Source organism: Tamandua tetradactyla, chromosome 6, assembly GCF_023851605.1.
Source record: "Tamandua tetradactyla isolate mTamTet1 chromosome 6, mTamTet1.pri, whole genome shotgun sequence".
In the NCBI taxonomy this organism is placed as follows: Eukaryota; Metazoa; Chordata; class Mammalia; order Pilosa; family Myrmecophagidae; genus Tamandua; species Tamandua tetradactyla.
In genome coordinates, this window is record NC_135332.1 from 166,296,072 (window position 1) to 166,323,535 (window position 27,464).

Sequence of the window (27,464 nt, forward strand, 5' to 3'; positions counted from 1 at the left end):
ATTATTACTGTAGGATCCATACATACTAACAAAAAGTCCACAAAAAGTGCATTGTAGACAAAATTTGCTTCTGATTATCCTGCCTGCCCTGACTCTCCTTTTGTTTCCCCTTTAGCTGTGTAATTAAAGCCTCCTTGATTCCTCACCAGCAGGATCCGTTGTGGACGGTTCTCCTCACACCTGTGCATTTATGGTATAGCATTAGGTGGCTCACTGACATTAGGAACAAGTGCAATCGTGTATCATCATATCTCAGGATAGACTTGTGTCTTTTATCCTCATTTTTTTTTAAGTTAAAGACCTTTAAGTGTAGTCAGAGAGACTGATTTGTTTTAAGTCCTAAAAGAGAAAGTAACCTGCGGTTGGGTCTGAACATAAACTTAGGCATGTAGATTTAAGGTTCTGGGAGGTTCCCAGGAGATGGAGAATAAAGTGGGGTTTCCGAGCAAGGGGGACAAAGAACCATACTCTTGGTTTTCATTATCTTGGTAGATTGCTAGGATATCTTTTGGCCCAGAGGAGAACGTCTGAATATTACAGAACTTTCAACAACTCTTTTCTTCCCTTCACCATGGGCTCTAACACCTGACTGTTGATTTATTGGCCCCAAGATTCTTATATGGCATTTACTGGAGTGTCATGTACTCCCTTTTTTTGGACTAACCTACCCTGATCTGAATCACCTACATACATACACACATACCACTTCTCTCTTGGCCCCTTCTGAACATCTGTAGTTTCACCCATGGGGCAGATGGTTGATGCTTTGTGATTGTGTCAAGTCCTTCAGCACCTAGGGAACTGGTGAGGGCTGACTCCCCCAGGACTTGGTGAGGTCTGAGCTTCATGAAAGCAGGGACCTGCTTGTCTTTATCATTGTAGGGTCACAAGGAAAAGCATTGGATACAAACAACATATTTGTGGAATAAGTAAGTTGCAGGAGAAGGGCTTACTGAGAAAAGAGCCAGTAGGTAGCATTTCATATTCTTAGCCGTGAAGGTGAGCTGGCCACTTGGAGATGCTGGTTGCCAGGAGAAGGGTAAGAGTGGGCAAGGAGAGCTGCACTCTTGAGAGACAGTGTGGGGACTAAGTCTTTAAATGTTCATATTAAAAAGTTTTCAGTGTGAAGGTAGTGTCTTTGTGTGTCTGTGCCCAGGATGTTCAAGGAGTAAAACCTGAAAATCTTCTGTTAGGAGGGACCTCAGACTTCATCCAGTTCTGTTTCTGACCAAAGCAGAACCACCACCCATAAAGAAGATCCGATGCACACACACAGCCTTTCCTCCCTCCTTCAGTATGTCTAGTGAAAGTTTCTGGAGTAACATTCACCTTCTCAGGCCATGCCTATCGTTAGATGGCTCCTTTTTAGGTTGTACTGATAATTACGAGTTGGAAAGCCTCTCACATTATGGCTGGTACATAGAAGCCATTCACTCTCAATAAGCAAAGATTTCGAATCAGATTGTATTTTGTTCTTATATTCTAAGTCTTTTATCCTCAAACAAAATGGTATCATGAAAAAGATTTTGAAGACTTAATACATAAACAGGAATGAACACCAAGAATTTGATTTACCTGCTTTACAATAATGACAACAATTTCTGTGAGCTTCTTGGCGCTTATGTCCACTGTCCTGCAGCACAATTGGTGTGTATGCATTTAAAAGCATCAGTTTACAGGTAATGTTGCAGATGTGTTTGATTTCAGTTGCATTCACACATTGCTTTTCTATAAAACATTGCTATTTATTTGCAAATTTAACAATTAGAAAAGCCACTGTGTTAAAGTGTTTTCTAAATTGTATAGACTTTTATATAAAGCTTAAATAAGGCCCTATTCATTTTGAGATCTAGATGCACTGGATTCTCTAAAATGCTGGCAAATTATAAGTGTTAAGTAGAGCAAGTCTCTGTAAACAAGTGGTTCAAATATTTGGAAGCCCCCTGACCTGCAGAACACAATAGCTCTCAGCATCTTTCATCTGTTTTTTTCTTCTACCCAGAGACTAACTACTGAGTATCCTTGGAGGTGAACTCTTTTCTAGTAAGTCATAGGCTGAAAACAATTTGTATTTTCATTTCCAGATTACTTGGCATCAGACCTCCAGTTGCTTTGTATTGATCAATGGGACGTATGTGGGAGAGTCCTGGATGTGTCCAGCTTATCATCACCAATCCTCTGTGGGTTTGCTCTGACAGCTTCCATGTGGGCTCCAGAGAATGGCTGGATTGCCAGAGGATCGTAAATATGAGCCTTGGGTGGGGCCCAAGTCCTCCAGATGTGTCCGCTTTCATATTTTCAGTGTGAATTCAGGGACCTTCCCTCCTCTCTGACGGAGATAACAAGTGCTTCTAGCCTCATCTCATAATCAGAAAAATGTAGTCATTTGAGTGGGAATGTCTGCAAACTGGTTTTCTTTCCCTGTATTTTGTCGCTAATGTGTGGTAGGCCTGGGTACCTGTCTGGTCAACTTGGCCATTCTAAAGTCCTGCCTGAGCATTCATTAATTTTGCTATGTCAAGGATTCTGACCCCACCTTCTGGGTATGTTTCTGTGAGAATCAATGCACTGTCTGACAGGACAAGAAAATTATATGAGGAAGGGACTTGTAAATGAGTCAACATGTGTCTCACTAGAACTTCCTTTTCCTCTTGGCTTCCCCTGATTCTAGTATGCTTAGGCACATTGATATTTGAGAACAGTTCCATCTAAATTCCTGTGGTCGCCTTTCCATCTTCAGACAATGGGTAATTCAGTGTGTGAGGATTAGTCAGACATTTGCATCTCTCTCTGCACCATTTAAGCATGCTCCTTATAGGCATATTTCCTACCAGAGTGAGAAAAGAGGCAAAATATAAAGAAATCTTTGGCCACTGACTGATGGCTGTGCGCTCAATTCAGTGAAGGACTGGTTGAAATGAGGGGCAAGCTTGCCTGGGAAGAGTTGTCCTTCTTTTGACTGTAACTACTAAATTTATTTCCTGTGAAATACGATGTGCAAAAGCACCAAATAAAAGATATAGTAAAATTAGTCAAAGTGATAGATGAACCAGTGCTTCACTTTGTTTATTGTGAGATGTTTTAAATGTTTTAAACTATCTTAGTGCATTCAGTCTTTAAATCAGAATAAATAAGTCTGATTTTATTTTAAGCCATTTTAAATTTATACATTTCAATGCATATTTACCACTCAAAAGGAGATCCATAGATTTTGTCCTTTTTCTAAATCAAATACACTTATATCTGGTTCACAATACACTCTCCCTCAGCCGCCAGCCTGCGTATGGTTGGTCATAGAAGCGCATCTCAAATGGGAGAGTGGTAAAGTCAACTTTAGAAGGAATCTGAATTTGGGATGACAGAGAAATGTCCCTGTTGGAGTGAGGCAATGGTGTTTATTACCGTCCTTTGTGTGATTTGGCATATTTGGGGACAATTAAAGTGTTCATCATCAAGGATATGGCTAAGTAAATTATAGAACATCTACATAACTATAAATTCTTTGTGCTGCTTTGTACTATTAAAATGATACTTAGAAAAACATTTTGAAGGGATGGAAAAAGGGCCAATCATATAAAGTTTAAAAAGCAGGATGCAGAAATAGATAAGAATAAGGACACACTGCTATATTTTCAGCTCTGTCACTTGAATAAAAGTAAGTGAACAGGAACAAAACTGTAAAGAAATGTGCCCAGAGTTACCAGAATAATTCCCTGTGTTCAATGGGATTACAGACATTGTATCCTGTTTCTTTTCCCTTTTCTTTATTTTTCTAAGTTTTGGCAATTAGCTGGTATTATTTTGATATTGGGATAACAAAAATGGAATAAACTAAAAGACAGGAGTGCTAGAGGCAGAGCTAGAGCTCATATATTCTGTCGCCCAAGTTAAAAAGCTCAATATGAGGGAGTTCTTGCCTTACTTTGTGTTAACAAGGCCATTCACACATAACATGTGCCCTGTGTCCCAGTAGCTTCTTGAATTGTTTCCACCACTCCCTGCCTGCTAAGCCTCCCCTTCAAAGTCAAGTACACACAGCTCTGCTTTCAGTTCAGCTTACTTTCATTTCTATAGATGAGAAGAGCTCTCTTACTAGAAGGGGTTTTTCAGAAGCCTTTGGGTATCCTTCATGTTCTCACAGTCTCATCTTGAACTGCCACTGAAGGCATTGCTTATTCAGTGCATGGGACAGAATACTTAAAGATAACTTTGTCTGCATGTTCCCTTTGGTTGGCAGATGCCTCCAAAAAAAGACAGAAAAGACCGTCCACTCTTGGACCATAAGCTCACCATTCATGTATTGAAGTCATTGGAGGCTGATGTAATGATAGCAACCATTCATGTTGGCAGACAAGAGAACTCTGTATCCAATACAGAAGATAGGAGGCTGGGGTGATTTTAACTGGCCATTCCTCACACGGAACGTCATAGGGCTCTGATTGGCTGTACTTCGGCAGATTTTGACCAGGTCTGAAGGAGTCCGAGCTAATCCAGGGCTTCCAGAGGTTGAGTTTCCTTTTCCTTCAATCTGGTAAGTAAAACTCCCCTTGCTAATAACATTGGCCTTTGGAATTAAGTGACCAACACATGTTGAATATTTTGGAAATAAATCATTATAAAAATTTATCAACTTGATAGAAGATCGTTATGGTGTTTTTTAGGCCCTCGGGTCAATACCCTCAAACACTTATTTTTCCCCACACAAAACCAAAACACCATTAAGAAAAAGGCTCCTGGCAAAAAAGTGAGTGCTGGACATGGTTTTGTGTCTCAGGATTAAAGACATGCAACGTAGTGATTAAAAGCCAGCTGACTCTGAAATTTGGGGCTTAATTAATGAGTTAATGATGGGAAGAGAGATTCTTTTCTTTAGAATTAAAAATTCCAATTATAAGCAGTTGTGTTTTTGGAAGTTCATCCACAAAGGATCTTGGGTGGGTAGAGAGCTGTTATTGAATGGCTGGTTTTCTAATAATACCTGGAATCTGTACACTGTCCAAAGAAGTAACAGGAACTGGGATCTCATTAACATTTCTATAAGAGAGGTTATGGGTAGATGCTTTTTTTTAAGGTAATTTTCCAGAACCCCATTTAGTGAATCAACCATGAACAAAGGATAAAAGAGATTTGAACACTTATTAGGTGATGAATTCAGTATGTGAGCCAAAATATGAATAGTCTCAAGCAGAGCCTGTCTGATAAATTCACTTCTCAAAGATCAGGAAATTTTCCAGATATTTTATCTTTAATTCTTATACAGAAGCTGCACTGCATTTAGAGTGCAATTTTCCTAAGATTATACTAGCATATTAAGCTTCACTGCTTTCTTCCTTTTGGTTGATTTTGCTGTCCTGTCTAAATGAAGGTGATGGTGTGGCTGGCAGATAACCAGAGGGATTTAAATAATATGGACAGTCAATTCATCTGATTCTGACTTCCAGTGATCTCTGGACTTCCAATTGAGTCCCCAATGGTAAGAGGCAACAATAAAAGACCACTAAACTAAAAGCTATATTTAAAAAATATATACAGTTTAGGCTGAAAAGAGGAAGAAACCAATCATTCCCAATTCTTTCCTGAAACATTTGATGAGGAATTCTGTGTACCAGACACAGATCTAGGTGCTAAGGCTGCAGCAGTGGATGAAATAAATTTGCTGTCCTAGGATGCTGAGCAGCAGACATAGATTTGAAATCAGATGTAAATATAATTATCTAATTACAAATAGTCGGAAATATGATTTCATGTGATATGTATGATTAGAATGCTTTAAGCTAAAAGTGACAGAAATCCCATGCAAATTGGTTTAAGGCAAAAAGAAAATTATTTGACTCACCTGGGAAATCTAATGGCAGACTGGTCAGATTCAGGAGCAAATGACATCACTTGGACTTAGTGTCTGTCCGTTCTCTGCTGTGTTTTCCTCATGCGGTAGATCCCAAGCTTTCGTTCCCCACACTAACGCCTCAGCACACATCCTCGCGGCTCAGTCCAGCAGAAAGAAAATTTATTTGTTTCCCATAGTTCCAAACACAGCCACAGAGTCAAGAATCATCGGCTCTGATTGGCCAAACCTTAGTCAAATACATTTTGAGCTCAGAATACTGTCAGCTTCACCTTAACCCTACTCATACTAAGAGTAGAGGCTGTATTTTCCCTAAGGAACATCAAGATGCTGAAATCAGGAAAAGGAAAAATGGTCAATGCGCAAGAAAACCATTATGGTTGTCACTACGACAGAGGATGCAGAGAAAGTCACTGGGATTTTTATTCTATTAATGAAAAGATCTAAGACATTTTTGACAACTGTACCTCCCGAGAGGATGAGGAAGCAACTTTGGGCTGAAATATCAACCATTGAGGTAGGTTGGTCGAAAATTGTGACCATTTCCCTTTGGGAAAGGGTTCCCATCCAGCCGTTATTGACTCTCTAGCACTCAGTGTGCCAGGCCCGGTTCAATGCCCTATGTTAGAAATAGGGTGAGGATAGCATCAGAAATTAGAACCTAGGTTACTAGATTACAAATTATTTAAAGAAAAATTAAGGAGAAGAGATTCTGAAGAGAAGTATGTCTTTAGAGGAATGGGAGGTATATTTAAAAAAAAAAAGTTTTAGACTGCCCAGTCCAAACAAGTATAGTATTGATGTTGATGAGTCTGTAAAGGGAAATAGATAAAGTCAGATCTGTTAGGAGAACTGTGCAAAAGATAGAAAGTATCTGCCCCTAACTTGCTTGGTTAGTCAGATGTTCTCAGGGCCATCTTATTTAATGTCCCCACATCCATCTTTACTTCAGCTATCTTCCACTTTAGAAATCAGTTGACTAAAGCAGATATTTTCCCTTTTTTGGTGCCACTATTTGGAAATTTCAATTACTAAAACAAGATCTGGTGCATTTGAATTGTCCCTCCCTTAGTAGACTTTTCTGCCATTCAGACTTGAAATCAAAGTGTCAAGGAAGGTGGATCTGTGTAGCATCCTCATCTTAGTACCAAGTTGGCCAAATTCACTACCTTGAACATCGCTCTAACTTCCCTCTTCTCAATTACTTTGTCTTGTTTCTAGCTCTTTCTAAAGCTAAGCCATGTCCTAAACAGTAGCTGCTCTCTGGAGTTCTTCACCCAGAATTGAGTCCTGCCTCTTATGCCATGCTGGTGGACATGGATCTCCCACCATGGTATGTGTGGAAGGCAGAATAATAGCCTCCATCAGATGTCCAGGCCCTAACCCCCAGAAACTCTGTGTTTCTGGCATTACATGGCAATAGAGATTTTGCAGATGTAAATAAGGTTATAGACCTTAGAATAGAGCAGTTATCCTGGATCATCCAGGTGAATCAATATTCATCAATCCTGTAATTATAGCCCTAGCCTGAGAGTCAGAAGCAGATGTCTTTATTTTGGGAAGCCTCTCTTTTATGTGAAATTTAATCAACTGAATTGAGAAAATATTTTAAAGGCCGAATGATTATCTATTACAAAGCAATCAAGCCATTGACAGACTTTTTCAATTCTTATTGGTTGATTTGGCTCCAAAAAAGGGACCATCTATGATTAAATATATATTCTTATGATATGACGGGGGTTTCATTATCCATCCTGAGAAGGATTAATTGAATAGGATCTTCCTATTTGCAAGCAGTTTTAACACAGGATGAAAATTAAATAAGCCTGCCAAGAAAACTTTTGCTTCAGTGACCCACACACGCACTAGACATTTCTATCTAAAAAGGATGTTTATATCCATCTTGGACTGCTTGCAGGATTTTGCTTAGGGGATCTCTTAGATCCAGGCCTTCACTAGGAAAACTCTTCCCTCTTTTTAAAAGGAATAGAAATTTTTGCAAGTTGGAAAGAAGAAAACCACCAAGGAGACCATGCATTTTTCATGATGCACCACAACCATCAGCCAACTACAGGTCAGGACCTGGAAATGAAGTAAGTCTGACATGTCTTAGAAAAATCAGAAGGGAATGTTCACTGGGGAGCAAAATCCAAAACATGTCCACGTTCTGGAAGTCAAGAAACCTCAGCAACTAAGTTTCTGAGATTCTTCAGATACATAAATATCAATAAAGGAGGTGGGAGATTCTAGTTGTCTTTTGTAGTTTCCGTGGTCTGAGGGGATTTCCACAAAAGTTTGACCGTGAAGGACTGGAGCTGGACTTTTCTCTTCTGAGACTGATGATAGCAGCTCTTCCTCCTAGACAAAACATAAGTTCCCCATATTGAAGTCAAATCCCTAATCTTTTTGAACTGACCAGTTTCTACCATACTCTTTCTTTTTGAGTATCTTTTGCCCACAAATCTCTTAACTCCAATTGATCATATTTTAAAGGATGCTCTAGAATATGCCTGAGCCTCTACTCAGAAATGGAGAGAAATCATAACTTGAAAGAAGTCAAATAGGAAAAGAAATAAAACCTCCTAACTCTCAAATCAACACATTATTTGACAACATTAAAGTTTATAAACCAGAGTAGGCTGGCTATTTGGTTATTATTTCATTCATTCATTCATTCAAACAGGAGTCAGTCATGCAAAGAGCTGGTTGTGGTGACCAGCTGAGGGAATAAACAGAAAGAACAAAGTCTTGAGGCAGGAAAAGTTTTAGCTGGCTTGAGGTACTCAAGACAAGACCACTCATTCATTCATTCAAACAGGAGCCAGTCATGCAAAGAGCTGGTTGTGGTGACCAGCTGAGGGAATAAACAGAAAGAACAAAGTCCTGAGGCAGGAAAAGTTTTAGCTGGCTTGAGGTACTCAAGACAAGACCACCTGGCCTTCACAATGGTAAACATTCAACATTTTTCAAATTTCCAAATGTTTGTAAACTACTGCAAACTTAAACATGCAAATTATTTCTGTAAGTTTAAACATATAAATGAAATTTATCTTTTATTCACTAATGACCTTCCTCTGAAATTGTAATTGGGATCAATTTTTTCACATATTCAGAATTCTAGATCTGATGTTAAACATTGTAGTTGTGCAATCTAACTTTGCTTTGCATAACAAAGAATAAGGAACAGAGCTAATTAGGAATAGAGCTAATAAGTCAGTGGCTAATCTGCTACCATCCGCCTAGTTGTTCAAGGTAAGGATCTAGAATTCTTATTGATTCCTTTTTCCTTGCCCCCTCATCCTGTAAATCCTGTCCACTTCTCTCTACTTCTTTCCATCAGCTCTCAATGCATGCACTACATCAACCAATCTACTCTTTCTACATATGTTTCTCACCCAGCAGCCTCAGGGTGACCTTTAAAAATTGTAATCATAACATGTGGATTATATGTTTAAAATCTGCTGAAGATTTGCCATTGCCCTTAAATTTCAAACCCATATACCCTGCAGGCACTGTCCCCTGCCTCCTGCTCTGTCTTTATCCACTAATATTCGTATACACTTGATCACCATATTTCAGCCACAATATATATATATATATTGTTGTTCCTTGACATTAACTGTCTCTTTCTTGACTCAGGGAAGATTTTGTTCCTTTCCTTGGAGTGATTTCTGCTCTCAAATCTATCCTTGGTTGGCTCCTTGTCATTTATTTCTCAGCTCAAAGGCCAACTTCTTTCTTGATCAACCAATCTAATTGCCACCACCCCCACCCCCACCTAATCTAGTCATTTTTTTTGTTCCATCTGTTTTTTTTCATAGCATTCATTGAAAATATTGTTCATGTGTATGTTGCATGTTTACATTCTGTCTCTCTGTAGTCTGATGTAGGCTCAAGAACAGTGACCATGTCTGTTTTGTTCTCCAGTTAATCTCCATTACATTGAACAGTGCTTCACACATAGTATTACTCAAGAACATACTTACTCAATTGATCCTACTCAAGATCTAAATCTTAATTCAGAAGCAATGGCTCCTAAGAGTCAAAAGGGCACTCGAATCACTGGGTCATAATTGGTCACGATCATGTCCTGGTATTGTTAAATTATAAGCACCGTGAAGAAGTATCTTCTACCTTTTGTGTAAAATCAGTCTTCCCCACTTACACACTTCCTAAAGTAAAAAGTAGAAATATTAGCTGAGTGGTTATTTGACAGATATTTTGACTAAACTGAGCAAGGACTCATTCCAACATGTATTACCAATCATACAAATATCCCAGAATGCAGTATCTTGGCTCCAAAAGTCTTGTCAGGGATCAGTTCAATAGAGAACCTACTTACTAGGCAGATATGTTGAAAGTAGGGATTTCTATGGTTTGATAAAAGGTGTTCAATCTATCCTTTATCACCTATCATGGAAGGATGTGTCTGGACATTGTCTCCTGTTTGGCCAGCCAGTCCCTGGGCCCATACTTATGTCAGTACATTTGCGCTTATCTTACACTTCTCCTATGTTGCTATTAACTCCTAATAACATTCAACAATATATTTTTTTTTATTAATTAACGGAAAAAAGAAATTAACCCAACATTTAGAAATCATACCATTCTACATATGCAATCAGTAATTCTTAACATCATCACATAGATGCATGATCATCGTTTCTTAGTACATTTGCATCGGTTTAGAAGAACTAGCAACACAACCGAAAAAGATATAGAATGTTAATATAGAGAAAAAATAAAACTAATAGTAGTAAAAACAAAACAAAACAAAAACCTATAACTCAGATGCAGCTTCATTCAGTGTTTTAACATGATTACTTTGCAATTAGGTATTATTGTGCTGTCCATTTTTGAGTTTTTGTATCGAGTCCTGTTGCACAGTCTGTATACCTTCAGCTCCAATTACCCATTATCTTACCCTGTTTCTAACTCCTGCTGGACTCTGTTACCAATGACATATTCCAAGTTTATTCTCGAATGTCGATTCACATCACTGGGACTATACAGTATTTGTCTTTTAGTTTTTGGCTAGACTCACTCAGCATAATGTTCTCTAGGTCCATCCATGTTATTACATGCTTCATAAGTTTATCCTGCCTTAAAGCTGCACAATATTCCATCGTATGTATACACCACAGTTTGTATAGCCACTCGTCTGTTGATGGACACCCTGGCTGTCTCCATCTCTCTGCAACTGCAAACAACGCTACCACAAACATTGGTGTGCAAATGTCCGTTTGAGTTTTTGCCCTTAATTCCTTTGAGTAGATTCCCAGCAATGGTATTGCTGGGTCGTATGGCAATTCTATATTCAGCTTTTTGAGGAACCGCCAAACTGCCTTCCACAGTGGTTGCACCATTTGACATTCCCACCAACAGTGGATAAGTGTGCCTCTTTCTCCGCATCCTCTCCAGCACTTGTCATTTTCTGTTTTGTTGATAATGGCCATTCTGGTGGGTGTGAGATGATATCTCATTGTGGTTTTGATTTGCATTTCTCTAATGGCCAGGGACATTGAGCATCTCTTCATGTGCTTTTTGGCCATTTGTATTTCCTCTTCTAAGAGGTGTCTGTTCAAGTCTTTTTCCCATTTTGTAATTAGGTTGGCTGTCTTTTTGTTGTTAAGTTGAAAAATCTCTTTATAAACTCTGGATACTAGACCTTTATCTGATATGTCATTTCCAAATATTTTCTCCCATTGTGTAGGCTGTCTTTCTACTTTCTTGATGAAGTTCTTTGATGCACAAAAGTGTTTAATTTTGAGGAGTTCCCATTTATTTATTTCCTTCTTCAGTGCTCTTGCTTTAGGTTTAAGGTCCATAAAACCGCCTCCAATTGTAAGATTCATAAGATATCTCCCTACATTTTCCTCTAACTGTTTTATGGTTTTAGACCTAATGTTTAGATCTTTGATCCATTTTGAGTTAACTTTTGTATAGGTTGTGAGATATGGGTCTTCTTTCATTCTTTTGCATATGGATATCCAGTTCTCTAGGCACCATTTATTGAAGAGACTGTTCTGTCCCAGGTGAGTTGGCTTGACGGCATTATCAAAGATCAAATGTCCATAGATGAGAGGGTCTATATCTGAGCACTCTATTTGATTCCATTGGTCAATATATCTATCTTTATGCCAATACCATGCTGTTTTGACCACTGTGGCTTCATAATATGCCTTAAAGTCTGGCAGCATGAGACCTCCAGCTTCGTTTTTTTTCCTCAAGATGCTTTTAGCAATTCGGGGCACCCTGCCCTTCCAGATAAATTTGCTTATTGTTTTTTCTATTTCTGAAAAATAAGTTGTTGGGATTTTGATTGGTATTGCATTGAATCTGTAAATCAATTTAGGTAGGATTGACATCTTAACTGTATTTAGTCTTCCAATCCATGAACACAGTATGCCCTTCCATCTATTTAGGTCTTCTGTGATTTCTTTTAACAGTTTTTTGTAGTTTTCTTTATATATGTTTTTTGTCTCTTTGGTTAAATTTATTCCTAGGTATTTGATTCTTTTAGTTGCAATTGTAAATGGGATTCGTTTCTTGATTTCCCCCTCAGCTTGTTCATTAGTAGTGTATAGAAATGCTACAGATTTTTGAATGTTGATCTTGTAACCTGCTACTTTGCTGTACTCATTTATTAGCTCTAGTAGTTTTGTTGTAGATTTTTCCGGGTTTTCGACGTATAGTATCATATCATCTGCAAACAGTGATAGTTTTACTTCTTCCTTTCCAATTTTGATTCCTTGTATTTCTTTTTCTTGTCTAATTGCTCTGGCTAGAACCTCCAACACAATGTTGAATAATAGTGGTGATAGTGGACATCCTTGTCTTGTTCCTGAACTTAGGGGGAAAGTTTTCAATTTTTCCCCATTGAGGATGATATTAGCTGTGGGTTTTTCATATATTCCCTCTATCATTTTAAGGAAGTTCCCTTGTATTCCTATCTTTTGAAGTGTTTTCAACAGGAAAGGATGTTGAATCTTGTCAAATGCCTTCTCTGCATCAATTGAGATGATCATGTGATTTTTCTGCTTTGATTTGTTGATATGGTGTATTATATTAATTGATTTTCTTATGTTGAACCATCCTTGCATACCTGGGATGAATCCTACTTGGTCATGATGTATAATTCTTTTAATGTGTTGTTGGATACGATTTGCTAGAATTTTATTGAGGATTTTTGCATCTATATTCATTAGAGAGATTGGTCTGTAGTTTTCTTTTTTTGTAATATCTTTGCCTGGTTTTGGTATGAGGGTGATGTTGGCTTCATAGAATGAATTAGGTAGTTTTCCCTCCACTTCGATTTTTTTGAAGAGTTTGAGGAGAGTTGGTACTAATTCTTTCTGGAATGTTTGATAGAATTCACATGTGAAGCCGTCTGGTCCTGGACTTTTCTTTTTAGGAAGCTTTTGAATGACTAATTCAATTTCTTTACTTGTGATTGGTTTGTTGAGGTCATCTATGTCTTCTTGAGTCAAAGTTGGTTGTTTGTGTCTTTCCAGGAACCCGTCCATTTCATCTAAATTGTTGTATTTATTAGCATAAAGTTGTTCATAGTATCCTGTTATTACCTCCTTTATTTCTGTGAGGTCAGTGGTTATGTCTCCTCTTCCATTTCTGATCTTATTTATTTGCATCCTCTCTCTTCTTCTTTTTGTCAATCTTGCTAAGGGCCCATCAATCTTACTGATTTTCTCATAGAACCAACTTCTGGTCTTATTGATTTTCTCTATTGTTTTCATGTTTTCAATTTCATTTATTTCTGCTCTAATCTTTGTTATTTCTTTCCTTTTGCTTGCTTTGGGATTAGTTTGCTGTTCTTTCTCCAGTTCTTCCAAGTGGACAGTTAATTCCTGCATTTTTGCCTTTTCTTCTTTTCTGATATAGGCATTTAGGGCAGTAAATTTCCCTCTTAGCACTGCCTTTGCTGCGTCCCATAAGTTTTGATATGTTGTGTTTTCATTTTCATTCGCTTCGAGGTATTTGCTAATTTCTCTCGCAATTTCTTCTTTGACCCACTCGTTGTTTAAGAGTGTGTTGTTGAGCCTCCACGTATTTGTGAATTTTCTGGCACTCCGCCTATTATTGATTTCCAACTTCATTCCTTTATGATCCGAGAAAGTGTTGTGTATGATTTCAATCTTTTTAAATTTGTTAAGACTTGCTTTGTGACCCAGCATATGGTCTATCTTTGAGAATGATCCATGAGCACTTGAGAAAAAGGTGTATCCTGCTGTTGTGGGATGTAATGTCCTATAAATGTCTGTTAAGTCTAGCTCATTTATAGTAATATTCAGATTCTCTATTTCTTTATTGATCCTCTGTCTAGATGTTCTGTCCATTGATGAGAGTGGGGAATTGAAGTCTCCAACTATTATGGTAGATGTGTCTATTTCCCTTTTCAGTGATTGCAGTGTTTTCCTCATGTATTTTGGGGCATTCTGATTCGGTGTGTAAATATTTATGATTGTTATGTCTTCTTCTTAATAGTTCCTTTTATTAGTGGATAGTATCCTTCTTTCTCTCTTTTAACTGTTTTACATTTGAAGTCTAATTTGTTGGATATTAGTATTGCTACTCCTGCTATTTTCTGGTTATTATTTGCATGAAATATCTTTTCCCAACCTTTCACTTTCAACCTATGTTGAAATCTTTGGGTCTAAGATGTGTTTCCTATAGATAGCATATATAAGGATTCTGTTTTTTAATCCATTCTGCCAGTCTATGTCTTTTGATTGGGGAATTCAGTCCATTAACATTTAGTGTTATTACTGTTTGGGTAATACTTTCCTCTACCATTTTGCCTTTTGTATTTTATATATCATATCTGATTTTCCTTCTTTCTACACTCTTCTCCATACCTCTCTCTTCTGTCTTTTCGTATCTGACTCTAGTGCTCCCTTTAGTATTTCTTGCAGAGCTGGTCTCTTGGTCACAAATTCTCTCAGTGACTTTTTGTCTGAGAATGTTTTAATTTCTCCCTCATTTTTGAAGGACAATTTTGTTGGATATAGGAGTCTTGGTTGACAGCTTTTCTCTTTTAGTAATTTAAATATATCATCCCACTGTCTTCTACCTTCCATCTAGCTTCCATAGATTTCTGCTGAGAAATCTACACATAGTCTTATTGGGTTTCCCTTGTATGTGATGGATTGTTTTTCTCTTGCTGCTTTCAAGATCCTCTCTTTCTCTTAGACCTCTGACATTCTAACTAGTAAGTGTCTTGGAGAACGCCTATTTGGGTCTAATCTCTTTGGGGTGTGCTGCACTTCTTGGATCTGTAATTTTAGGTCTTTCATAAGAGTTGGGAAATTTTCAGTGATAATTTCTTCCATTAGTTTTTCTCCTCCTTTTCCCTTCTCTTCTCCTTCTGGGACACCCACAACACGTATATTTGTGCGGTTCATATTGTCCTTGAGTTCCCTGATACCCTGTTCAAATTTTTCCATTCTTTTCCAGATAGTTTCTGTTTCTTTTTGGAATTCAGATGTTCCATCCTCCAAATCACTAATTCTATCTTCTGTCTCTTTAAATCTATCATTGTAGGTATCCATTGTTTTTTCCATCTTTTCTACTTTATCGTTCACTTCCATAAGCTCTGTGATTTGTTTTTTTGGTTTTTCTATTTCTTGTTTTTGTTCAGCCCATGTCTTCTTCATGTCCTCCCTCAATTTATCGATTTCGTTTTTGAAGAGGTTTTCCATTTCTGTTCGTATATTCAGCATTAGTTGTTTCAGCTCCTGTATCTCATTTGAACTATTGGTTTGTTCCTTTGACTGGGCCATATTTTCAATTTTCTGAGCGTGATCCATTATCTTCTGTTGGCATCTGGGCATTTAGTCAGATTTCCCTGGGTGTTGGACCCCGCAGGTTGAAAGATTTTTCTGTGAAATCTCTCGGTTCTGGTTTTCTTATCCTGCCCAGTAGGTGGCGCTCGTGGCACTCATTTGTCTATGGGTTCCACCAGTAAAAGTTGCTGTGGGTCTTTAACTTTGGAAAACTCTCGCCGTGGGGGAGGTCGGCAGCCGAAGCGGCTTGGAAGAGTGCCAGCCGGCCCAGGGGTCCGAACGCGGGGAGGGCCGCCTGCCGCCGCAGCCCGGGAGAGTGCCCGACCGAACTTCCTAGTCGGCCCGGGGCGCCAAGCGTGGCGCGAGGGCGCCAGCCGCCGCATCCCGGGAGAGTACACTGTTCCCAGCCGGACCAGGGAGTCACATATTTGGAAGGGACCCCCCGGTCACCTTTCTCCGCGGTGTGGGGATTTCCAACCCAACTCTCTCAGTTGGTCCGGGGGGCCTCGTGTGGTGGGGGCGCCAGCCACCGCGGCCCGAGGGGACTGCCTGCCCAATTCTGCCAGCTGGCCTGGGAAGGAGGAAGGGAGGGACTCCGGCCGCTTACTGTCCCGCCCGGGAAAGCTCGCGCCCCTCGGCGATCTCACCGGAGCTGGTTCTCCCAGACAGTCAGCTGTTCCAGGATGGGGTACGCCGTCCCTTTGATCTCCGTCGTGGCTCTGGGAGCTGCTCTGTATCGTCTCCACTCCCCCAGTAGCTGTTCTGGAGGAGGAAAGGTGAGGGTGGCAAGGCTGTTGAGGCCAGTGGCGGAGCAGCCGGTGAAGGCGGAAGAGGGCACGGTGGTGGTTGGAGAGCCGCCGGAGCAGCAGGAGAAAGGGAAGGATAAGATGGCCGACGGAGTGCTGCTGCAGCAGAAGGGGGAAGAGGGAGAGGAGGCCGGGCTGGCTGGCGGGGCGTGAGCACCGCGCCGGGCCGGCGGACAAAGAGCGAGAGGAGGGCAGGCTGGCTGGTGGGGTGTGAGCGCCGCGCCAGGCCATCCGACAAAGAGGGAGAGGAGGACGGGCTGACTGGTGGGGCGTGAGCGCCGTGCTGGGCTGGCAGACAAAGAGGGAGAGGAGGGCGGGCTTTGTAAGTATTTTTTAACCTAACTACTCAATTTTATATGTGTATCATTACACTCTTACACTGAAAACCTGATTCTTAGTTATTCCTGATGCATTAACTTAACTTGTTTTGTATATGTGTGTGTTTCAAAATAAAGTTAACATGCATTTTTTATACAGTCAAAACACTGGCTCTTGAATTCATTATAATGTTTTTAAAAATTTGGTTCCATGACCATTTTGGCATACAGTAGATGCATTTGGGGTTATTTTTCCCAGTTTTTAGAGATAATCTTTTAAAATGCAAATTGTGTGTATTTAATTAATAAAATATTTCTTTGGTCCCACATTTAAAGCTTTATTCAGAAAAGTATGTTTCCTGGTTCTACCATCTCTTCTCTCCCTTCTCCTATAGATAACCATTTTTAAATTAATTGATTTATTTTCCATTGTTTCTTTTTGAAAGTGAAAATAAATACATATACTTATATACCCGTATTTATGTCTACATGAATATATATTTCCTCTTTACATGAAAATTAAAATAGATAGTCATTTGTGCCATTTTTTTTCATTTAATGTTATATTCTTGTGAAAAGGCAATAAATAACAAAGCCTCATTCTTCTAGATATCTGCATATTATAATATCGTGTGGATGTGCCATAGTATTTTCACCCTAACCTATGCAGATGAACATTGGAGTGAGTTCCATTCCTTTCCCTTTTACAAAAATGCTGCAATGTGTGTGCTTGGGTATGTATCCTTTCATTGATTTATCAAGGTATCTTTTGGGATAGTTTCTGAGAAGGTAAAATTCAGTCAAAATATGTCCTTGTCAAAATATAAATGCACATGTTTATTTCTAGATACTATGCCCAATTCTCATTCTTTGGAGTTGTGTCATTTTGCAATCCTGTCAACAATGTATGACAGTTTCTGTACCCCATTGCCTTGCCAAATATTATGTCATCAAACTTTGAATTTTTTGTCAATCTGATGAGAGAGAAATGGAATCTCAATGCAGTTTTAATTGAATTTTCTTGTTATGAATAAAGGTGAGGTTTTTTCAAATGTTTTTGGACCATTTGCATGTCTTTTCTGTGAAATGACTTTTTATAATTTTTGTTTATTTTCTAATAGATTGTTAGTTTATTTTTTTCCCTCAGTATCTGGAAGCTCTTCATTTACTAGTGAAATAGCCTTCTCTGATAAAAGCTGCAGATATTTATTTCTTGTTTGATATCTGTCCTTTTATTTTGTTTATGGTGTCTCCTTGTTTTAATTCTTCTTTGCTATATAAATTTTATTTTCTTAGTTTTATGCACTTAGATTTATCAAACTTGCTTTGTAGGGCATCTGGATTTTGAGTCATAGACCATTTTCCGTCTTCTAGGTTATAAAAGAAACCACCATATTTTTGGGGTATTTAAATAGATGTTTTTTTCACATTTAAGTATTGGAATCATTTGGAACTTGTGTTATATCGTGTGCTGGCTTGAAAATGTTATGTACCCCAGAAAAACCATGCTCTTTTAATCCAGTCTTGTGGGTGCAGACTTATTGTAGGTAGGATTAAATTGTTTCCATGGAGATGTGACCCACCCAAGTGTAGGGGGGCCCTTTTGATTAAATTATTTTCATGGAGATGTGGCCCTACCCATTCAAGGTGGGTATTATTTACTGGGGTCCTTAAAAGAGCTCACAGAGAGATGGAGAGACAGAGAGCTCAGAGCTGACACAGAGAGTAGAGAGATGAAACCAGACACAGACATTTGGAGGTGTTTGGAGACAGGCAGAAGCTCAGAGAGGAGATTGCTGGAATGAGACTCTGAAAGCAACAAAACCTGGGAGCAAAGGGCCAGCAGACATTGACCTGTGTCTTCCCATATGAGAGAGAAACCCCGGAAATGATCGGCCTTTCTTGAGTGAAGATAACCTCTTGTTGATGCCTTAATTTGGGCATTTTCGTGGCCTTAGAATTCTAACTTGTACCTAATAAGTATCATCTGTAAAAGCCAATCCAATTCTGGTATATTGCATTCTGGCAGCATTAATAAACCAAAACATATGGCATGAGAAATATATCCAATTTTATATTTCTACTTATGACTAATTATCGTAAAAGCCCTTGATTTTCCCTACTGAGTCAAGATATTTTCCTTACCCTGGGCTAAATTTCCACATGCATTTTTGTTCATTTCTGAACTTTCCATTCTATTCCATTGGTCTGTCTATTTGCATACCAATATTATACTGTTTTAACTAAAGAGACTTTATAAAATATGTTAATGATTTGTAAGAATTATCCCATCTCCTTAGCTTGTCATTTTAGGGCTTTCCTGGCTTATCACACATTTTCTTTTTCCTTTCTTAATTCAAATGAATGAATCTTCCAAATGAGGGGTTTTTTGGCACAAACAACAGGAATTTATTGTCTCATGGTTTAAGAGGCTGGAAGGTGTATTTCCTCCTGGGATCAGTAGCGCTGTGGCAGGCTGGCAGTCTTGGGGTTCCGTGGGTCTCCCATCACATGGTTTTCCTCTCCTTTCTCCTTCGCTGACTTCTGACTTCAGGCTTCCAGCTTCCAGCTCCTCTTTGTGGCTCTCCCTCTTTCTATCTCTGCATTTTCTTCTGCTTACAAAGGGCTCCAGTAATCTGGATTAAGATCCAACCTCTTTCATTTGGACCATACCATAGCTAAAATCACATCATCCAGAAATCCTCACAGAGACAAATTTCACTAATTTTTATAGCTATTTAAAATTAGATATCCTCTTCTAATGTTTCATCTAGCTATGATTGTGTATATGAAAGTTATTTCTTTATTCTAATTTTATACCTCTCTTTTCCTAAATTGTGCTGTTTATAGTAGCTTTTATACTGATTTATTTAGGTTTTCCAAATGTATGATTTTATGATCTGTAGATGGGGATTGTTTTAAGCTTTCCTTTTGCCTCTTGTTGCCTTTTATAACCTAACCACCTTAGCTAATATTACTCCAGTATAATATTAAATAGTAAAGGAGGTACTGGGAATCTTTGGTTTGTTCCATGATCAACATCCTATGGTTTTGTCACAACATAGCTTTGGAGGCAGTACAGTGAAATGAAAAGAGTGTAACCTTTGAAGTCAAGAGGCATGGCTTGAATGATGCTTGCACCACTTACTAGCTATAAGACATTGGACCAAGAGCTTGACCCATATGTGTCTTAGTTTTCCCATCTTTGAAATGGGTACAATGACTGCTAACATCTCGTCTTGCTACTATGAAAACCAATTGCAGTGATTAACACAATGAGTGGCCCATTGTAGGTACCCAAAGAATGCGTGTTTACTTTTTCTTCTTCCATTTTTGGAGTCGTTCTGAATGAGCATTGTATCTCCTGAGGGTCCCTCAAGAATGCAAGGGAAAGTAAAGGTGCCTAGACTGAAGGAGGTAAGACACACACAGGTCAATGAGACTGGTAGAAGATGCAGAGGGAGGCCAGATACTCGAAGCTGAAATGTCCAGGCTGAAACTTCCAGTCAATCACTTCAAGTAACAATGAGGTCCAGTTTAAAAGCTAAAAAGAAAATCTAGCTGTTATCTGTGCAGTGCCCTCTGGTGGTTAGAATATATGATTGTGGTTTAAAAACCCTGGATCATGAAACAGAGCATTAGTATTTAGTGATGACTCTCTATCTTGCAGGATTTGGTCAAATATTTTACATACACATTCTTTTGCAATTTTTACAGCTAAAATTCTATAGGTTTTGCATTATGTTCTCCTTTTTTTATAAATGAGGACATTCATACTAGGCTAATTAACTTCACCCAGATCGTGTAACTAATTGCTGGGGATGCTTGGATTCTAAGATACATTTTATTCATATCTGCTATGCTATTCTGCACATAACTGTATAGAATAGGAATAGAATAGTAGATTAGAAAGACTTTAGAGATCATCTTGTCCACACCTTCATTTTATAAATGATTAAATCAAGACCCAGAAAAGGAGTTGCACAGTTAGCTATTGACCAATCTGAGATAAAATCCTGGGTCCTCCGTTCTTAATTTTTTGTTCTTTTCATTGCTCAAAAGCTGCCTGGCTTTATTGGATTTAATTCATCTCTCCTGTGATTGTTTGCCATGTCTCCAGCATAGTAGGCAGCCCTCCCATATCCTTGCAATAAAAGAAGGGGGGGGGGGAGATAATCTTTACCAAATTTGACAACCTATTAACTACATTTTATAAAAGAGATGTAATTGCTTTCCTTGTATCCTGTTTTCAGCTTTTATTCTCCAGTAGCAAATATCAATTAAACACTAATAACAAAGAGTCTTAGTGCCGTTGACAAATAATCCCTTTCAGGAGAGTTGCCCTCAGTGACTCTCCACAGGCAAAATTTACAATTCTTTCAGCCGCAACTCTTTGCTGCTGTTTCCTTTAACATCAGATGTGACAGGCCAGCCAAGACAAGAAACAGGCTTGCCCTTTGAGGGCATTTTCTCATCTAATGAGGTGGCCAGTGCAGAAATCAAACTGCCAGTGGTGACAGGCCACTATAACTCTGAGTGTTGGCCGTAAGGCTACTATAATTGGCCAAGCCAACCAACATCAATGAGGGGCCAATTGCCCAGAATGATGTTCTGATTTTACAGTGGAGTTGTTGACAATAGGATAGTTTATGAATGTCGGGGGGGAGGAAATATAGGAGGATGATTTTAGCTCAAGCTTAGGTTGTCCTTTTTAACAACCAGAACATGCTAAAATGCTGTATACTGCCTGAGCAGACACTGGCATCCAATCATAGGAGCTACTCACATAGAGGCTGGTTCACCACTTGGTCAGGATGCAATAGAGGTGACTCAAGTAGTAGGTTGAATAGATGGTTTCAATTTCCTTTCCATTCCCTAAAGTATATGCTTATTTTATTTAACCATAATTTTTCTCTCTACTGTCCCTTTCTTCATATTTGCTCTAGGTATTAATTGTGGTGTGCACACATAGCCACGAAGACTTCAAAAAGCACACAACAATGAATCACTGCCATTGGGTGCACATAAATAAGAACTGACCATTGGTTGTTTGCATGTGAAACACGTTTAATAATTTTTTATTTTTAGGCAAAGAACAGTAGTAGAGATCATAGCACTGGGTAATTTAGCTGCATTATTATCAGCCAGGCCAGATGAATTAATGTGGCAATTAGCGACTCAGTTTTTCCTGCACAAAAGATATGGGGGAAATGTAGATACTAGACTCTGAGCATATCATCAGTTGCTGAGTGAACAAAAGTGACAATAACACCTACTCTGGACTAAAAGCTATGAAATCTAGTGTTCAGCTTTCTTCTTCTAGGTAACTTTGGGCAAATCACTTACTAGGGTCTAGGATTATAATTATTATTATTTGTTAAATCTGTATCATGAAGGAATTAAGATGGATAATATATAAAACCTACCAGCCTGGAAAAAAAATGTTTTTATTCCCTGTGCATATAAATCCTATGCAGCTGGTTGGATCCCCTTACCAAATTTTTTTAGAGAACTGATTATGTTGTATGAAGAATAGTGTCATCAGCTAAGAGTGGTAAACAAACTGAAAAAAAGACTCAAGGGTTACATAACAGCTGCCATTAAATATATGAAAGTCTTTCTAGTTAGCAAGAGATTGGACTTCTTTGTATGATTCCAATAGATAAAAGTTAGCAGGGGAAATATTCCATCTCAGTATAATAAACATGCAACCTATTGGAACTGTTTGAGGATAGACTAATCTACCTTACTTTTGGGGTGTTCCAAACCCCTGAAAGTCACAATTAATTCCCTTGATGCTGTTTGGGGGATTCAAGTATCATGCCCCTTGCCATCCCAAGAGTTTGTCATTCTGTGAATTTTTGATCTACTGTATAATTTATGAGGCAGTACCAGTAAAACCCTCTGTAGTCAATCAACTCTTTTCAGAAAAGGTCCTTACTCAGAGAATCTCTACAAGCCAAACAGATTGTTCTTGTCATTAACAGTAATATGGAAGCCCTTGGCTAGTTAGACCCCATTTCAAAGACAGCCAAGTTTGCACCCAAGGAAGTTCTCTTACAATGAAGTCCACAAAATGTGAGCCTGCCCAGCTCACAATCTTTGATTCACTCCTCCTGGGTAGAGTCAAACTTCATCATGCCTCTAGATGAAGGGATACCTACCACAGAGTCAGGAAACTAAGTGGGAAAGTATATCTGTCAGAGCCTCTAGCCACCCAGAAGGAGTTCCAGGAATCTTAATCCTTAGTGAACCATGAAACTTCAGGGCAGGCAGCTTGCAGCTGGGGATTTGTTTGCCTATGCAAATTCCATCATAAATCACCTCATCCTCCCCTAAAAGTCTAAGGTGAAGGCCAAGGTGCCTGGGTAGCTTTATCTTTCAGTCACAAAGGCTCAGGATTTATGAGGCAAACTAGCTATTGATTGGTTCTGGTTTTTATTAAGTTGATTACTTTAGCTCCCATTTTCTAGATGACACAACGGAGATTCCAAGTATAGGCTTTCCCTTGTCTTAAGAGTTTATTAAGATGGGAAATTCAGTCATCAGATGCTCTATTTCCTCTCCAACCAATCTTCTGAGATCAGTAACTTCAATTCCTGTTAATGCGTCAAAAGCCAATTCTGATGGGAAGTTCTGTGACACTAGGTCAGTGGATAACCCATCATTGCCTCTAATCGCTGACTGGGCAGTTGGGTGTCTCAGTCTGTTGCTAAACAGTCTTAAGACATTTCTCCACTCACGTCATCAATTCCGTGTTGCCTTGGTGAGGAGTCACAACATGTATTTCTTGGAAAAATGCTTTCTGTTTTAAGAATATTTAATGGTATCTTTGTTGGCTCTGAATAGTAATAGCATTTCAGTGATGCAAAAGGGATGTGTGGTTTGAAGAGGGGTGGGGGTAGCCCAAGAGAAAAAAACAGAGGGAGAGAGAAAAGTGCTGCTAAAAATGCTTAACTTTAAACCCCATTGGTGAGATGACAGCCCTGAATTTGTCTTGCTGTGAATATTAATGTATGTCTGGATCTGGAGTCAGAGGATTTGAGTTCTGTCTCTGTCTGATATATATTCATAAGTCCTGCAGGCATCGTTGACCTTCTGTGAAGCTGAGTTTTCTCATCAACAGATCGGGTTAACACCTCCTCCTCCTGCATGCACTAGGTGCAGGTGAGGACTGAATTAAATGAGATGGCATATGGAAAAGTCATTCTGCAAATGAATTGTCAGGTGACATACATAAAAGAGAGCTTGTGTGGATTGACTCTGAGGTGGCCACAAATACCAGTTGCTACAAGGCGTGATCTAGTGATAACTGCAGGAGCTGTCAACACCTCAACGTAGGTCCACTCTGTCATACTCTTTCATCCATCACTTGCTAGTTATCTTACACTGAACAGTTTGTTTAAATTCCCCAAGGCTCATTCTCCTCATCTGTAAGGCAGAGACAACAGTCTCATTTCTGTCTTCCTCCCAGGGTTGTTGTGAGGAAAGATTGAGCTAGATACGTAGACTAAAATGCTCTAGAACCTGCCAAGTGTTATGTCCACAAGTCAAGGAATCTTACTATCATTAACCTTTAGGCTCTCTGGAAAGGTCCCTGACCTCCTGGGTCCCACGGTTGAAGATGGATGTCAGGAGACCAGGTTTCCTAGGCACTTTCTGTTCAGTTGTGTGTGAGGTAGTGGGGTGCAATGGTTAAGTTAAGGACTCCAAGGGACACGCTACTTGGATTTGAATCCTGGACCTGCCGTTACCCAGATGTATGAACTTGGGTAATCATTTGCCTCTCCATGCCTCATTTTCCCCATTTGTTCAATCAGGATAAAAATATAAACTTATAGAGTTATTATAGAGTCAATGAGCCAATACGTGCAAAGTGCTTAGAGCAATGCACAGCACATGGTGAGCACTCTCTAAGTACTGGCTACTGCTATAAATTATTCTCTTCCTTGCTTCAACCCAATCTGGACTTCCCCTCTTTAGGAATTTTTTTTAAGCCTGCAAGAAAAGTTCTGCCTCTTGGATCAGGGCCTGGGAAGGTAGGTTAATATTTATCTCTGGACTCTGCTTGGTTCTGGATGTTCAGAAGATTATTGTTGTGAATTTCTCTAAGGCAATTTGGCTGTTCACAGTTTGTGTAACTATTTTGGTAAGTAGGCTTAGTCTTAAGTCATTTGGGATATTTTAGGGTTGTGGGTCTTTTCTTCACAATTCCACTACTAGGTTAGATGAAAATCAAACAAGTCTTGGGCCATTTCAAGCACTCATATGATTATTTATTGACAAAAAAATCATCAGTCGTCCTATTACCTCTTTGAAAAGCTCAATGGAGTTCCAGCTCTCTGCCATTTTAGGTGTTCCAATAGAACTTTAGAGTCATTTGAGGCAAGTGTGACCAAATTTTCACTAGAGTATAGCCAAAAAGTCTAGCTAGAATGAAATTACATGATCAAGAATTGTCCAGATCAGGGGCTGGGCAGAGAATCACTTAGAAATTAATCCTAGTGCTTCATTCCTAAAGATTTAGGCACTTGAGTCAACACACTGCTTTATATTTTACTTCTGCAAAGGAAGAGATAGTCTCTACAGCATTTCCAGCCAATCTGCTGATGTCAAACCCTGCTAAGTTTACCAATATTCATTTCTCATATCCATTATGTTCACATTTCACCAATTAAAACCCCCTTCATAACATATATTACGTTGCTTAATATGATCCTTGCTCTTGAATGGAGATAAAAAGAACTGACATCTTTGTGATAGCTGCCTCCGGGATAGGGTTTATGATCAAAAGCCTGGGGTGTCAATTCCCAAGTAATTGACCTTACGGTAGAAATTACAACATGTTCACCCCCCACCCCCACCCCCCACATACCTGCTTGTACCATTCAGGCTAAAGTTATTTTATAAAATATATTACTGGACCATAGAACAAATATGGTGGGAACAGCCAATATATTTCAGAAGATGGTAGTGCATTTGAGTCATTCTGTCCAAGAGTTTCTCAAAAAGCTTCTTCAGACTTTTTTGGCCTAATCATCATCAAAGAGATGGTTTTTGGAATAGATCCAGATTCTTTAGACAAATTCCTCTCACTCAAGAATTGAAATCATTGTTCTCCTCAGGCACCATTAGTTCTAGCCAGGCTGTTTCTCATATAAACCTGATGAGTTCTTCATTACTGAACTTTGTCTATACCTGCCTCTCTATTTTAAATGCCTCTTTCTACTTATCTCCACATGCTAATATCCCATGAATAACATAATCTATCTCAAACCTCCCCTTTGCCAAAATTTCCATGATTCTCTCAATATGATGAAACTCCACTTTATAGGATACTTGCCATTCTAACTTGTAATTAGTTGTGTATGTGCCTCTACTAAACTTTGGTTATGAGAACAGTACATGCCTCTGAAGCCATCCCAGCACTACTGTCATGCCTTGCTCAGTTTAGCTAATCAATAACTACTTAGGAAAAGGACCCCTTCTTAGTTGAGTACAAAGAAGGTCTGCATTATTTGAGTATTATCTCTTCCACTTATTGGCTATATGAATTTGTGAAAGCCACTGATTTTCATCTATAAAATGGGAATAATTAGGCCTGTTTGACTTATTTCAAGTTGTTATATAAACAAAATGAAAATAAGGATCTGAAAATCTTTTCATCATTGTGACATAAGAAATTACTGATTCTTCTATTCAGAGAATTTAGGGCTACTTAGTACACTATCACCATGTATAGATAACAAGGTCCAGGAAAGGGAATTGACTTAAGCAGACTAAAAGTAGCATACAGATTCCACGACACCCAATTCAATATCATGTTCAAGATTTCTAAGCCATATTCAAATATATTTTTGGTTGATTTTAAATTTTGAAGAAAAGCCAGTTCATTAAAAAGTTAGCTTTAGTGACAATCACTGTGGGTGGGATATCCTGATATATTACTTTTTATTTAATCATTTTGAAGTAAAAGTGTCAACTTAGAATTGGAAGAAGACTTCTTTGATCATACTTGTTCTTTACCCACTTGCTTTTCTCTCTTGCTTACACGTTCTCTAATATTCGTATTTAGGTCTCATAGATACACATTGATAGAGAATTCATTCCACCTCCATGCCATCTTTTTTGGACCAAGTCAAATTCTATAACTCAAGGAAAGTGAACCTGGGCCACGGTGGCTCAGCAGGCAAGAATGGTTGCCTGCCATGCCAGAGGACCCAGTTCAATCCCCGGTGCCTGCCCATGTAAAAAATAAATAAACAAATAAAATAAAATAAAAATAAAAAAAAGGAAAGTGAACCCTTATATCTCACAAGTTTTTTGTGATAACTAAATAATTTATATAATTGTGTTAAGTGTGTGGTTTGCTGTAAAGATACCAATGAAGATTTACTAGGGCCTGGAGGTCTTAAGAGTTAAAAGAATTTGATTAGAATGCAGGATCTACCATTCACCAATTGTTGGACTCAAGAAATTAATCACCCTGTCTAAAGCTAATTTTCCTCATGTGTGAAAATGAATTTAAAATAGAACCTTGATATTGTTGGCTTGTGTTCGCCTGTGTAGTTCCTGGCAGTACCAGTTGTATAGTAGGATCTAAGGGAATGGCAATTGTTTTTAAATTGCCGTATAGCTGTGAGGGTTTTATATCACTATGTCTATACCTGTGTGACAGGAAATGAGAGGATTAAGC

At 38.8% G+C, this 27,464-nt stretch overlaps 1 long non-coding RNA gene across 1 annotated transcript in view; it reads left to right on the forward strand.

Annotated features, from left to right (window-relative positions):
• The first annotated feature begins 4,455 nt into the window (after window positions 1-4,455).
• Window positions 4,456-27,464, forward strand: part of LOC143686482 (uncharacterized) — a 182,304-nt gene continuing 159,295 nt past the window's right edge. The window contains exon 1 of the long non-coding RNA XR_013177185.1: window positions 4,456-4,531. This is a non-coding gene — a long non-coding RNA (uncharacterized LOC143686482). The remainder of the gene's footprint in view (window positions 4,532-27,464) is intronic.